The following is a 15,721-nucleotide window of genomic DNA, read 5'->3' on the forward strand; positions in this document are numbered from 1 at the left end:
CGGCTAAAGGAAAAATGCTCAACTCAGGGATTGGAGCCCTAATGCTGGCTAACAGGAAAAACGCTCAACTCAGGGATTGGAGCCCTAATGTCGGCTAAGAACAAACTGCTCAACTCAGGGATTGGAGCCCTAATGCTGGCTAAAGGAAAAACGCTCAACTCAGGGATTGGAGCCCTAATGCTGGCTAAAGGAAAAACGCTCAACTCAGGGATTGGAGCCCTAATGTCGGCTAAAGGAAAAATGCTCAACTCAGGGATTGGAGCCCTAATGCTGGCTAACAGGAAAAACGCTCAACTCAGGGATTGGAGCCCTAATGTCGGCTAAAGAAAACTGCTCAACTCAGGGAATGGAGCCCTAATGTTGGCTAATGGAAAAACGCTCAACTCAGGGATTGGAGCCCTAATGTCGGCTAAGAACAAACTGCTCAACTCAGGGATTGGAGCCCTAATGTCGGCTAAAGAAAACTGCTCAAGTCAGGGATTGGAGCCCTAATATTGGCTAAAGGAAAAACGCTCAACTCAGGGATTGGAGCCCTAATGTCGGCTAAGAACAAACTGCTCAACTTAGGGATTGGAGCCCTAATGCTGGCTAAAGGAAAAACGCGCAACTCAGGGATTGGAGCCCTAATGCTGGCTAAAGGAAAAACGCTCAACTCAGGGATTGGAGCCCTAATGTTGGCTAAAGGAAAAACGCTCAACTCAGGGATTGGAGCCCTAATGCTGGCTAATAGGAAAACGCTCAACTCAGGGATTGGAGCCCTAATGTCGGCTAAAGAAAACTGCTCAACTCAATGATTGAAGCCCTAATGTTGGCTAAAGGAAAAACGCTCAACTCAGGGATTGGAGCCCTAATGTCGGCTAAGAACAAATTGCTCAACTGAGGGATTGGAGCCCTAATGCTGGCTAAAGAAAAAACGCGTCACTCAGGGATTGGAGCCATAATGCTGGCTAAAGGAAAAATGCTCAACTCAGGGATTGGAGCCCTAATGTTGGCTAAAGGAAAAACGCTCAACTCAGGGATTGGAGCCCTAATGTTGGCTAAAGGAAAAACGCTCAACTCAGGGATTGGAGCCCTAATGTCGGCTAAAGGAAAACGCTCAATTCAGGGATTGGGGCCCTGATGCTGGCTAAAAGAAAATGCTCAACTCAGGGATTGGGGCCCTAATGCTGGCTAAAGGAAAAAATTGGGGATTCTAAATAACCCCTTTTTTTTTGAATTTTCTTCTTACTTCATTTTTCATTTTTTTTATTTTTTCATTTTTGTTTAGTAAAATGCAGGAGAGAATTTGGGGAAACTTCCCTTTTGGGTTGATTCCTTACTGCAAAGATGTTTCTTGCATTCACACATTTCTTTTCCTTTTGGGCGGCACCTGCTTCTTGCACGGTTGCTTTGGATCGCACCTGTTTCGATTTACTAAACAAAGAACAATTGTCAGTTTGAAAATGGTGGTTGGTTCGGTGGCCTTGATTGTTCCAATTGCTTGGTCCCATCCTCATTCATGTTGAGAAACTCTGCCATTGATTGGATTCACAGGCGAACCCTTTTAAACTGATCAGACTCGCATTTCCAGATTTTGTGATGATTCGCCCGTGTAAGGCTTTGGTTCTTCCATCCCATCCGGACTTAGTGTGGATTTTTATTAGGGCAGACTCGTTGGGGATTTTTTTACAAAGCAGACTCTGTGGGGATTTGTTGGGACAGACACTTTGGGGATTTTTACAAGGGGAGACTCTGTGGGGATTTGCCGTTTTTTTTTGCGGCTTTACTTCGAAAGTAATCAACATCATGATCAGCCGGGATCGAACTGACGTACCACTGAAGCGAGGTATTTTCTTCACTTCTTACCAAGCGGAGCTCCGTAAAACCGGTCCTGCCACCTATTCTTTCTAGCACATTTTGGAATTTGGGGTTAAAACAAAAGGGATTCAAAGAAAGGTAAAACAAAGAGCGGAGAAAACGAATTTAAAAGAGAAGTGTCCCTTTCGTGACAAGAAAGACTTATCTGAGGCAACATGCTAACTTTAAATTGACATGACATGCTTTTTGGACTGGATGCCCGATCTTCGTGAACTTGCATTTCCTAATGAACCAAAAACGGATCTATGTTTCCAAGCCAGGGAACCTTGCTAGAACTTTCTAAGGTGGAATCATTTTTTCGGCTGACAGCGCCCTTAGTGGGTTTTCGGTAGTCGACCTCTCTCATTTCTCTTCTCACTGTCGCATGATAGCACTCTTTGCGAGTTTTTTTACTAAACAAGCTCTCTCATTTTCGATTTCTCTACTCCCGTCGCCTTATGGTGCCCGAAGGTTTTCACCGACAAGACTCTCTCATTTTATTTCTCTCAATTTTAGAATGTATCGGCTTCCAACCATGACATCTCTTGGTTTCCCCTGCCTTTGGCAATTGATCCGAAGGACCTGTACTTGGTAAAAGAATTGTGGATGAAATTACAACTTCTGAACCATTTGGTGTGCCCCAGTTTCAACTTCAGGGTAAATTGGATTTTATTTTTGGTGTGACTGAACCCCAGAGAGAGGCTGCCTACGTATCCTTTCGGAATCAAGTCAGACGTAGTTCAGGCTCAATCAATGTTGGTTTTTTTAGGAGGGTAGCCAAAGAAATGTAACAGGCTAAGAAGCTTGTAGAGAGAGTTGGTAGTGTTTGGATAGCGGGGATAAAACCTTCATCATCCCAAATGCGCCAAGACATCACCGACGTAAAACTCAGACATAGTACCTTTTGACTGCATCTGCATTCACTACTGTTTCAGGATCATTTCCTTCAATATCACCCAGATACAACTCTCCTCTCGGCAGTATCTTCCTGATGATGTACGAGCCTTTCCCATTAGGAGCAAATTTTCCTTTCGCTTCCTGGTGATGTGGCAGAATGCGCCTTAATACCAGTTGACCTACTTCAAAATTCCTGGGTCGTACTTTCTTGTTGTAAGCACGGACCATTCTTTGTTGGTACAACTGCCCGTGACAAACCGCGGCCATTCGTTTCTCGTCAATCAAAGTCATCTGCTCCAATCGAGTCTTAACCCACTCGCTATCTTTTATTTCTGCTTCAACAATGGTTCAGAGCGAAGGAATTTCTACCTCTGCTGGTATCACAGCCTCGATCCCATAAACCAACAAGTAAGGGGTTGCCCCTATTGATGTGCGTACTGTAGTGCGATATCCCAGCAATGCAAAGGGTAACTGTTCATGCCATTGTCGGGAACTCTGGATCGTCTTCCTCAAAATCTTCTTGATGTTCTTGTTTGCTGCTTCAACAGCGCCATTGGCCTTGGGCCGATAAGGAGTGGAGTTCCTATGCGTTATTTTGAACTATTCGCATACATCCTCCATCAATTGACTATTCAGGTTTGCTGCGTTATCTATGATGATAGTTGCAGGAATACTGAAACGACAAATAAGATTTGAATGTACAAAATCCACCACAGCCTTTTTAGTGACCGATTTGAGAGTGACAGCTTCTACCCATTTTGTGAAGTAGTCGATAGCGACCAATATGAATCTATGTCCATTTGAGGTCTTTGGCTCAATCGGACCAATGACGTCCATGCCCCAAGCAACAAATGGCCAAGGTGCAGACATGGGGTGCAGTTCCGTGGGAGGTGCATAAATCAGATCGTCGTGCACCTGACACTGATGACACTTTCGAACGAAACTAAAATAGTCCTTTTCCATGGTCATCCAGTAATAACCCGCTCGAATGATTTTCTTTGCTAAAACATACCCATTCATGTGGGGCCCGTATACTCCTGCGTTTACCTTATGCATGATTCTTCCCGCCTCCTTGGCGTCAACACATCTTAACAAGTTGAGGTCCGGGGTTCTTTTATACAATACCTCGCCACTCAAAAAGAAACCACCCGCATGCCGCCTAATAGTTCTCTTTTGATCTCCAGTAGCATGTTCGGGGTATTCTTGTGTCTTAAAGAACCTCTTGATATCATGGTACCATGGCTGGGTACTTGATCCTGCCTCAACTACATTACAGTAACCGTGTCTTTCCCTGATTTGGATTTCCAAGGGATCGACGTGGGCGTTGCCTGGGTAAGGTAACATTGAAGTTAAGGTGGCAAGTGCATCCGCTAGTTCGTTGTGACACCGCGGGATATACCTGAACTCTATTGATTTGAATTGCTTGCCAAGATCCTCCACGTGCTGTCGGTAAGGAAAGAGCTTGACATCTCGAGTTTCCCATTCACCTTGGGCTTGCCGGATAATCAGGTTAGAACCCCCATGATCAATAAATCTCCAATATCCTGATCGATCGCCATATGCATGCCTATGATGCAGGCTTCATATTCAGCTGTATTGTTCGTTCAAAAGAAGCGAAGCCTAGCTGTAGCAGGATAGTGCTGACCAGTGGGTGAGATCAAGATTGCCCCAATTCCTACACCTTTGGCATTTTCGGCCCCATCAAAGAACATCTTCCAAACATGAGCGTTTTCCAAGACTACTTCTATGGTGTTTATTTCTTCATCTGGAAAATAAGTACTCAATGGTTGGTATTCCTCATCAACCGGGTTTTCGGCCAAATGATCCGCTAACGCCTGGGCTTTCATTGCCGTGCGAGTGACATAGACTATGTCAAATTCAGTAAGGAAGATTTTCCACTTGGCTAGTCTGCCAGTAGGCATTGGTTTCTGAAATATGTACTTCAATGGATCCAACCTGGTTATGAGGTAAGTAGTATGAGCTTGGAGATAATGTCTCAATTTTTGAGCGACCCATGTCAAAGCACAACACGTTCTTTCCAACAAAGTGTACTTGGCCTCATAGTTGGTGAATTTCTTGCTCAAGTAATAGATCGCCTGCTCTTTCTTTTCGGTTATGTCATGGTGCCCGAGGACACAACCGAAAGAATTTTCCAATACTATCAGATACAAGAACAAGGGTCTCTCTGGCTCTGGCGGGACCAAAACTGGAGGATTTGAAAGGTATTCTTTGATCTTATCAAAAGCTTCTTGACACTCATCCATCCATTTGATTGCAGCATCCTTCCTCAATAGCTTGAATATGGGCTCACACGTGCTAGTTAGCTGGGCAATGAATCGACTGATATAGTTTAACCTGCCCAATAGACTCATCACGTCTTTCTTCGTTCTTGGAGGAGGTAGATCTCGGATAGATTTTATCTTTGTGGATCTAACTCGATACCTCTCCTGCTTACTATGAAACCCAAAAGCTTGCCCGATGGGACTCTGAAGGCGCATTTAGCCGGATTCAGCTTCAGGTCATACTTTCTCAGCCTCTCGAAGAATTTCCTCAAGTCTTGGATATGATCGTCCTGAGTTCTGGACTTGACTATCACGTCGTCCACATACACCTCTATCTCTTGATGCATCATGTCATGAAAAATGGCAGTCATGACCCTCATGTAAGTTGCCCCAACATTCTTCAAACCGAATGGCATAACCCGATAACAGTAAGTACCCCAAGGTGTAGTGAAGGCAGTTTTCTCGGCGTCTTCTTCATCCATCAACACCTGATGATATCCAGCGTAATAATCTAGGAAAGACTGTATCTCATGTTTGGCACAATTATCAACAAGGATGTGGATGTTGGGCAATGAGAAATTGTCTTTGGGACTCGCCCTATTCAAATCTCGATAATCCACACATACCCGAATCTTCCCATCTTTTTTCAGCACTGGAACTACATTCGCCAACCACGTAGTGTACTGGACTATCCGGATTACTCCTGTTTTCCATTGCTTGGTGATTTCTTCTTTGATCTTATCACTGACATCAGTCTTGAACTTTCTCTGCTTTTGTTGAACTGGAGGACAATCAGGGTAAATTGGCAATTTATGCACCACTAGATTAACACCTAATCTTGGCATGTCATCATATGACCAAGCAAACACATCTTTAAATTCAAAAAGGAGTTGAATTATCGCGTCTCGCATTTTTTCGTCCGTGTGAATGCTTATTTTGGTCTCTCGGATTTCTTCAGGAGTTCCCAAATTAACCGGTTCAGTTTCATTCAGATTCGGCTTAGGTTTATTCTCAAAGTGTTCCAATTCTCGATTTATTTCCCTAAAAGCCTCTTCTTCGTCATATTCTGGTTCTTGGTTCATTATTTCACAATTAAACAGCTCGTTGGGATCTGTGCATGAAGTTCGCAAGCATGTCATATTATTTAAAGCCACATTATTATAACTGAAAGGAAAAGGTAAAGGAAAAATAGCAAAAATCAGAATAAAGGAAAAAATGAGTAAATATTGATTTTTATTCCTTGGAATTTTGAAGATAACAAGGTTTATAATTCAGGAATTCAAAACAAGAAACTAAAGAAAACATCCGAGTTACATCCTGGGATAACTCGTGATGCAGGAAAGGTGGCAGGACAGGTCTACCCGGACTCCTGCCTAGTTGGGAACGGCGTGGCCTCCCAATTCCGAAGCTTAGCATTTGGCCCCACATATAGCATCTCAGCGGTGCTTGTGCCTTCTCCCGATTGAACCATGTGAGTTTCATAGAGCATTCCTCTCATTGCCCCACATATCTCTTCGATCTCTTCGGCCGTAAAAGCCTCATCTTCTTCTTCTTTGATGTATTTCGGTCCAACGAAAGTCTCGTATAAATGTGGCAATGGTCGAGGCAGCTTCCAACCCTCATTTTTCCTCTTCTTTGCCCACTCTTCATCTTTTGGAGTGGGTTGAAAACCTAGCCCAAAAAGTTTCTTAGTGGAAGGCAAGGTGATAGGTTCCGTTATTCCTTGCAGCGTTCGTCCAAGCCCTTTCCCTGGTCTGAATCCATGTCAGATCATTTCTTTAGCCACCATGATTGAGGCGTTGGACAGGAAAGGTTGGGAGCAAGGTCTTCCTTCTTCATACTGCTCTGCCAACACAACTTTGAAAGCCTGATAAACCGTGTGCTCACTCCCTTCCCCTGCTTCAAGAAATGGGATGGATGGGTCCCGATAAATAGACGGTTCGTCTTCTCCGTGGACCAAAATTTCCCGATCTTCATATTCGAACTTCACCATTTGGTGAAGAGTGGAAGGTACAGCCCCTGCCGCATGAATCCAAGGTCTGTCGAGGAGAAAATCATAAGACGTATCCATATCAAGAACCTAGAAAGTTATTTCGAACTCCACCGGTCCTATAGTCAATACCAAGTCTATTTCCCCGGGGGTGTCCCTCTTGATGCCATCAAAAGCCCTTACGCAGACATTATTGGGGAGAATTATTCCAATCCCAATTTTCATTCTCTGCAGCGTAGAGAGCGGACAAATGTCAACACCTGAACCTCCATCCAACATTACCCGCTTGACGTAGTAGTCTTCACACTTAACTGTCAGATGTAAAGCTTTGTTGTGAGCTGCTCCCTCCGGAGGTAAGTCGTTCTTGCTGAAAGAAACTTGATTAACTGTGAAGAACCTTTCTGTCATTCGTTCCAGTTGTTCAACTGAAGTCTCAGACGGTATATATGCTTCGTTCAGGGTTTTGAGCAAGATCTTCTGGTATTCGGCCGACCTCATCAGCAAAGATAACATAGACACTTGCTCAGGGCACTTGCGTAACTGATCCACCACTTCGTAGTCAGGCATTTTCATCTTTTGGAAGAAAATTTCCGCTTCTTCAATGCTTACAGGCTTCTTGGGTGGGAAGCGTTTCTGTGTGGCATTGTTTAACTCTTGAGTGTCTGAATATCTTCCAATGAAAGTATTCTCCGGAATTTCCCCCGTGACTTCTCTACCTTTGTATGTAACCAATGTTCTTTGATAGTTCCATGGTACTGTGGACGGGTCTGTCATCGGCTTCTGTGGTACGCGTCCGATAACCACTGGCTCATTCAGCCGAGGTGGTTGAATCGTCCCCTGGACCACATAGGCCCCTTTTGGTATGTACATTGGTTTTGCCCTTTTGACTTTGAATCTCTGCGGCTTCTCTGCTCGACCTCGTGGAATGTAAAGAACTTCATTCCTCGCAGGCACCATCGTTACTGTCTTTGTCTCGACCTTCTCTTCGAGCTCAACCTTGATAGTACTAATCTTCTTTTCCCCTTTCTATAGCTTTGGGGCGGCTTTAGGCTTTTTCCCTGCATCAACGATGGCGATTATAGCTTTCAAGGCGGGATCAAACTCCTTGTCCTCACAAATCATTCTAATCAACGGCTCGTTATTGTGAGCGGGCAACGGATTGTTGGTCACATTTGGGACCTCCTCGTCCCTCGGTACTATCTTTCCCTGCTCTATTAAGTTCTCAAGCACCCTTCTCAAAGTCCAACAATCATTTGTATCGTGCCCTTCTACTCCCGAATGATAAGCACACCTAACACCGGCTATGTAAGCAGGTGATGCCGGATTGTGCCTTGTCTGAGGGACTGGTTGCGGGAAACCCATCTGGACTAGCATTGGGAACAAGGTAGAATACGGTTCACCAATGGGTGTGAAAGTCCGTCTTCTGGGTGGTTCTTGAGGGCGGAAGTTATTTTGAGGTGGGTGCGGATTATAGTGGTTTCGGTAGGGAGGCTAATTTCTGGGAGGTGGAGCTTGGCCTCGATTGGCTTGTTGTGGCAGCTGGACATAAGGCTGGGTATTCATGACCATATAGGGTTGAGGAGCATAGGTCACATTTTGGTGGGGGTAGTAATGTTGTGGGGTTCTTTCTGGAAAACGGGGCATGAGATTACGATATTCCCTTGCTTCTGATGCCGCCATGGACGTCTCTTCCTTTTTCTTCCCTCTTGCCATTCCTCCGGACCCGCTTTGGACAGCTTGGGAGGTTGCCCTTATGGCTGCCTGACTCAAAATTCTACCCGTTTTCAAACCATTCTCCACCATCTCCCCAATCTTAATCGCTTCCGCGAAAGGCTTTCCCATGGCTGACATCATGTTTTGGAAGTAGTCTGATTCTTGAGCCTGGAGGAAAGTAGTGACCATTTCTATCTCGTCCATGGGAGGTTTTACCCTTGATGCTTGCTCGCGCCATTTAATAGCATATTCTCTGAAACTTTCCGAGGGTTTCTTCTTCAAGTTTGACAAAGAATTTCTGTCCGGTGCGATGTCAATATTATACTGAAATTGTCTTACAAAATCTCTGGTGAGATCATGCCATATATGCCATCGAGATATGTCTTGGTTCATATACCATTCTGAGGCTATTCCTACCAAACTTTCTCCGAAGTATGCCATCAACAATTCTTCTTTGCTGCCGGCTCCACGCAATTGGTTGCAATACTTCTTGAGATGAGCAATGGGATCTCCATGCCCATCATACTTCTCAAACTTTGGTGTTTTGAAACCCACGGGTAGGTGCACGTGAGGGAACATGCACAGATCAGTATAGGAAACACTCTTCTATCCGCTTAAACCTTGCATGTTTTTCAAACTCTGCTCGAGGCTCCTCATTCTTTTTGCCATCTCATCTTTTTCAAAAGCTCTGGGATTTGGTCTTGCCCAGGTGTAAACTCGTATTGAGGTTGTTGAGGATGAGTGCCGGTGGTAACCCGAGTTGGTTCCAGTGAGAAGGATGTTGCTTGAAATGTGAATGAGGACGAGTCAAAATTCGGCCGGTGTGTAGCGGGTTGTGCCACGATTGGGCAGGGCGGTGCCATGAATGTGCCTGTAGCTATATCTGTTGTTGACATCCGGGGATAAGAATCAGAGGGTGATCCAGCAGAGTGGGCTGAAATGGCCGAGTACCCGAATGGGGTAGTTGGATTGCTTATGGGGACGTTGGAAGCCCCACTTGTCCTGGAGAACAACTCAAGGAACCCAGGGATTACACTCGGTGGCTCTTTTCCGTTATTCCAGTCATCCAAAATTTCCAACATGCGGAGGCGCAGGATTCTGTTTTCCTCAGCAGTTGCTGACTCGGGAGTTGGGACGGCCGAGATTGAACTCTCCTCGGAGACAGAAATTGTCGGCAAAGGAATTTCTGAAGACATCTCTATACTTCCCTTTGATCTCGTGAAGTAAGTGTGAATACTCCCTCTCGACTTAGCGACAGACAACTGAACACTTCATTTCGACCTCGTGAAGTATGAATGTGAGGCCAGACCTACACCAAACCAAACCACCTTTTCTAAAAACCTGGAACTTAGTAGCAAGCAAACGGTTAATTTGAAACAAATAACAGACAGGTAATCTCACGTTGGAGGCGTGATGCACCTATACAGTTAAGTGAATTTCTACATGTTTGCAATGAAGACATGTGTCATTCAGGCTTCTCTTTAGGCTTCCCTTTATTTATCATATATTATTTTTTTTTTTATTATTTTCATTTTTTACAGTTAAAATGTGACCGGATCCGATGAGGATTGCCTACGTATCACGATGCCGCGTAAATCAGATCATTACGTAGTTCAAAACAAACGAGTGTAAAAGAAGCACATATTTTATTACTGAAACAATCTATTACAAACTAACATTTTTGAAAAAAGGGAAAATAACAAGACTTGAAATAAGTACAGACTCAACAAACTAATACACCCTGATGCGAAAAGATGGACAGAAGATGCTAAGATGGAAATACAGACTCGACCTATAAATACATTAAGGTTTCAAGAATTGGCGCTCGCGGGGCATCGTTCGGCCTCGCCGCGGTCTTGGGTGTGAGGTACCTTTCAAGTTGTTCCAGCTCATGCATGGTCTGCTTGGCATAAATCATCACTGCCGAGAGAACGGTAATGCTGGTCATGTTTTCACATCGTAGACACCTTCTGATGATGGCATGGGCAATGGTCTTAATCTTATCCCTGGTTTGCCTCTTTTCTTTGAGTAGGTGCTCTATTTGATCATTACGGGCTGTCATAATCCGAGAATCCTGGAGATATTGATTTCGCCACTGCTGAATTTCTATTTCCATTTGGGCTAGGAGCTTGTGGCAATGCCTATTTTCAGCTTCAAAGGTTCGGGTTTGCTCAACCGCCCTGTCCTCAAGAGTGACCACCTTTTTCTTCAGATTGGCAATGGTTTGCTCGTGATCTCTTTTCAATTGCTGCAAGTACCGGTTACGCTTTTCTGTCCTTCTTGCCCAGTGTGCTTCGAGTCCTGCTATGGTATTTTCAAGATTTTATGACTCACTCTGGCACTCCCCAATTTCCATCCTTAAACCTTTTATCAATTGTTCATCCGACCGGCTCCTTTGTTGGTTATCAACGGCTATCCTCATCTGTTTGATCTGGGCCCTGAGCATCCCGGGTCAACATGTTCTTTTCTCCCAGATCAGTAGCAACTTGCACGTTGTGCTCATATTTTAGATCTTCAACTTGTCGCTTCAATTTGCTGATTTCGGCACGATAGCCTCTTTCTTTTGCTAACCAATCCCACTGCTTTTGTGACGATTCGGTAAAATTCAGGATGTGGGGTCTTTTAGCCGGCCTTTCATTTTCAAGTTCTCTTCTGTACCATGCAAGGTAACCTAGCGCCATTTCACTTTTGGCCCGATCCTACACACAAGTTTCCGCTTTCAAATATTGACATTCATTCCAGATCTGGCGGACTTTTGCTTCAGGAAATTGTCCGTCAGGGCTAATCTCAATTGTTTGAGCACTAAGATCTTCCTCGTGTGGCACTATCTGGCATCTCCCGAGTTGTCTCAAGACTCGGCAGGGCGCGTAAGGTTGAATGCTCTTAAGTCCCATCAGTAGAAAGTGAGTTCTAGCTGTTGACATATAAATAACCTCATCAACAGGCAACCATCCCAGTGTCCACTGTATTTGGCTGGCAGTGAGAGTCTGAAAGAATGAAGTCCATGCCATAACTCCTTTGGGCAGACTGACCTCCTTGGTTCTCGTGTAAAACTCTTCTATGCAAGTTTTCTTCGAGGAACCATGGCTCAAAAGCTCGGAACGGTGGCAGAGATGTTCAGTCATCCATATTTGTAGCAGCAAGTTACACCCTTCGAAGAAATTCCCCCTGGCTTTGCAGGCTGTGAGAGCTCGAAAGATATCAGATACCACCATAGGCGCGAGAGTACTTTCATTCTGAGTGAGCAAAGTACTGACGACCCCGGATATTTTCAGATCAATATTTCCGTCTTTCCTCGGAAATACCAGAAGGCCCAAAAATGTTATCATGAAAGCCACCCGTCTGTGCTCATCCCACTTCTGACGACTACCTTTGCTGCATAGCTTGTTAACCGGATTATTGAATCCTCCTACATGACCATATCTGTCGTATATGAAGCATGGATTACAAAAACTGGCGGCCAAATCTGGGTTATGGACCGTCCTGGGTATCTTTAGTAAGTCTAGAAATCGATGCACCGTGACAGCTCTTGGGGCAACCAGGTATTTTTGCCTTAATGGAAGTTCAGCATTTTCGATGTACCCAGCTATTTCTTCCAGAGTTGGGGTGAATTCAAAATCGGAGAAGTGGAAAACATTGTGCGCTGGATCCCAGTAGGTGACCAAAGCTCTTATGATATCTCCCCAAGGCTGGATTTTCAATAAACCCGTGAGACCTTTCAGATATTTCTTGACCTCATCTTGCCCTTCAACACCTAGATCATTCCACCATAGCCGTAACTTGACAGGGATTTTAGTCATTATCGAAAAGCGTTCATTTTGCATTGTGCTCATCCTGCACATTTATTAAGGTGACTTAAGCAAAAATGATTTGACTAAAAAATGTTTTGACTATATTTTAGAAAAAAAGATCCGATTTTCGAACACGGCCTTTCAGCACTTCGAGGATGAAGATTTTAAGGCTGTGAGGGTCAACCGATCAAAAAACTCTAAAAGATGACCGAAAGTGGCCGTTTATGCAAAATCAGCCTTTCGCTGTCCCTTTCGGGAACATTTGGCTACTTTTGACAAAAACAACCACTTGATTTATTTATGACTTTTTTTTTAGTAATGACCCGACATGGGGAACACGACCTCAAAGAGCCTCGGGGACGAGGATCCTAAGGCCGTTGGGCAATTTGATCAGAAAAAATAGAAATGACCAATAATGGCCGTTTGTGCAAAGTCAACCTTCAGGCGTCCCTTTCGGGAACATTCGGCTATCCTTACAAAATGGCATCACCCGACTCATTCATGACGAAATTAAAATTCTAACAATTTTGCTATTTTTGAAAAAGGGGAGGTTGGACCCGATGAGGGTTGCCTACGTATCTCGCACCCTGTGAGAATCAAACCGGCGTAGTTCGGGCCGATAAGGAATAGGGAAATAAACTAAACCTTTTTTAATACAATCTTTTAAAGAAAAGGAGAAAATATTTTTTTTTTGGATTTTTTTATTTTTTTTTATTATTTTTTGAAAAGAGATGAAGACTAAAGAAATATTTTTTTCTTTGAATTTAAAACTTTTTTTTTTTACTTTTTTTGAAATTTTGAAAAATCTTTTAAGGAAGTATTTGGACTATTAGTCTGAATTTAATGAAAGAAGTACTATAAGAGAAAAAATATTTTTGTTTTGAATTTTGAATTTCCCCCTTTTTTTTAAAACAAATACCCTTTTTTGGATTTTGAAAGTGATTAATTTTTTTTTATATTATATATGTTTTTTTTAATAAATCAAACTAAAAGACAAATTTTTGTTTTCATTTTTTTTTAAAAGAAAATTTCGGCGAGGTTTGACACTACTTGGACATTGGTTTTATTTTTCCAAAATAAGTAATTATCTCCCTACGCTGCTGTTTTCTTAAAATTTTTTTTTTTAGAAACCGGTCGGCATGCAGAACTGAAGCAAATAAATGCGCAAAACAAACGAGGTGCAACAGGATGGTCTTTTCATTTCAGGTTGCTTGTCCTAGACGAACTCAACCCCTGTGTTGAGTCCCCTATGTTAAATGCAACATGATGCAAATAAGCGTTCCTACTAGGGATCCGGCATGAGGTTTTGTTATACTAAGTTTATAACCTGGGTACTTGTTCTAGACCGTGTACCCAAGAGGACAACTCGAGTCGAGGAGGGGGCTATGTACCGGGGATCCGCGAGATCGTCCGGCTTTGAAACTTGTCCGGCCTCTTTCTTATTTGAGGGTATGACACTAACAGAATAAGGAGTCTTGACCAGCAAGCTCCTCCCCGGAGGTAAGAAGAGAAGGGTTTCGGCACAGTTTATATACAGTTCAGATAAAATCAAAGCGGTAAAAGACACATTTAGCACGTTATGCCAAAACATGTAATAAAGATCAGATAATAAAGCCAAATATAACAATTATTCTAAGCTCGAATTCTTGAACCCTGAACCAGAGGTTATGGGTTCTAATTCCCCAGCAGAGTCGCCAGAGCTGTCACATCTCCTTTTTGCGCGCCCGCCCCCGAAGGGTAAAAGACGCGAGGGAGTTTTTTCCAATTTAAGTGACAATATTCGAAATGGGATTATTTATTTAATTCAGAGTCACCACTTGGGAAAGGGTTGGCTTTTGGTGTCCCAAGTCACCTGTTTCATCTTGAATCCCAAATCGAGGAAATTTTCGACTTTCCGAATGAAGTCTGCGAACCAGAAATTCTAAGTAAGGAATTTTGTTGACCCGAGGGAAGGTGTTAGGCACCCCCGAATCCCGTGGTTCTAGCACGGTCGCTTAAATTGTTATAATGGTTAAATATCTGATTTAAATACATGTTATAACTTATGTGCTTTTATTAAGTTTAAATCGCTTTTATTATTATTATTTTTTATAGAATTGCAACGTCGTGAAAATGCATCTCGAACCACGTCGCAATCAATGCACCCGTGGTTGTTAATACATTCCGACTCCGTTGACATTTGAATTTGGGTCACATAAATGCGCACCCGAATTTAAGAAGGTATTTTAATTAAAATCACGCCTAAAGAGTCTAACGCGTAATTATCTTTAGGGAAAGCAGTGAAGTTCACTAGACAGTCCATCCCAAGTTCTAAGTATTTAATATATACATTTATGAGGGCCCCGCAATTTGTGCGTTTTATTTGGCGAGACTCGTCTCATTTTTTTTCGAAGGGATAAACTTACAGCGACTACATTTTCTATTATGTTTGTCTCTAAAATGAAGGAAGATACACGCTAATCAAATTGACATGCTTGGCCAGCTTCGGCCTCTTATTAATTATCAGATTAATTATTTATGAGGCGGGGAATTGTTTCATGCCATATTCCGTGAGCGAACATGCTTTTAACTTAATAAAGGAAATTGCATACAAGATTAATAAAATGCTAAACTCACGCTAAGCATTCTTCGAGTTGAATTTAAACTAACTTATTTAAACTAGATTAATGGAATTAACTATTAGAGGATGCTACTAATGGTATTCGAACATTGTCCTATAAACTGCCTAATGAAATCCAATTTGATAGAGTTAGTTCAAATGACTTAAAACTATATTGCATCTTTTGCCAAATTAGAAACAACCTGCATTACGTGTTTAAAATAAGAATAGAGATGAAATTTAACTATCGATATACTAAACACCTGTGCATTCCATGTCATACAGACAACTAAATAACTAAGATAAACAGTGTTAAACAAACTAAGTTTCAATTAAGTACAAGCTACCTAATGTATTTTCTATTGAGTTACAAACTAAAGAATTACACAAATCTAACAACATTTTATAAAGCTGCAATTACAGCAACAAATGATTAAACTCCTTCGCATCTTTCATTTCATGTTTTACTGTTACATCAACGCGAAATTCTAGTGTGTACCTGGATGTTGAAACACAACAAGAAGAAGAAGAAAGTAGAAAAATCAGCAGCAGCAAAAGAATGGCAACAGCAAACACCACAGCAACAACCAGCCAATATAGGAATGTTTCTAAC

The sequence above is a fragment of the Nicotiana sylvestris genome, chromosome 3 (genome assembly GCF_000393655.2).
Source record: "Nicotiana sylvestris chromosome 3, ASM39365v2, whole genome shotgun sequence".
Taxonomy (NCBI): domain Eukaryota; kingdom Viridiplantae; phylum Streptophyta; class Magnoliopsida; order Solanales; family Solanaceae; genus Nicotiana; species Nicotiana sylvestris.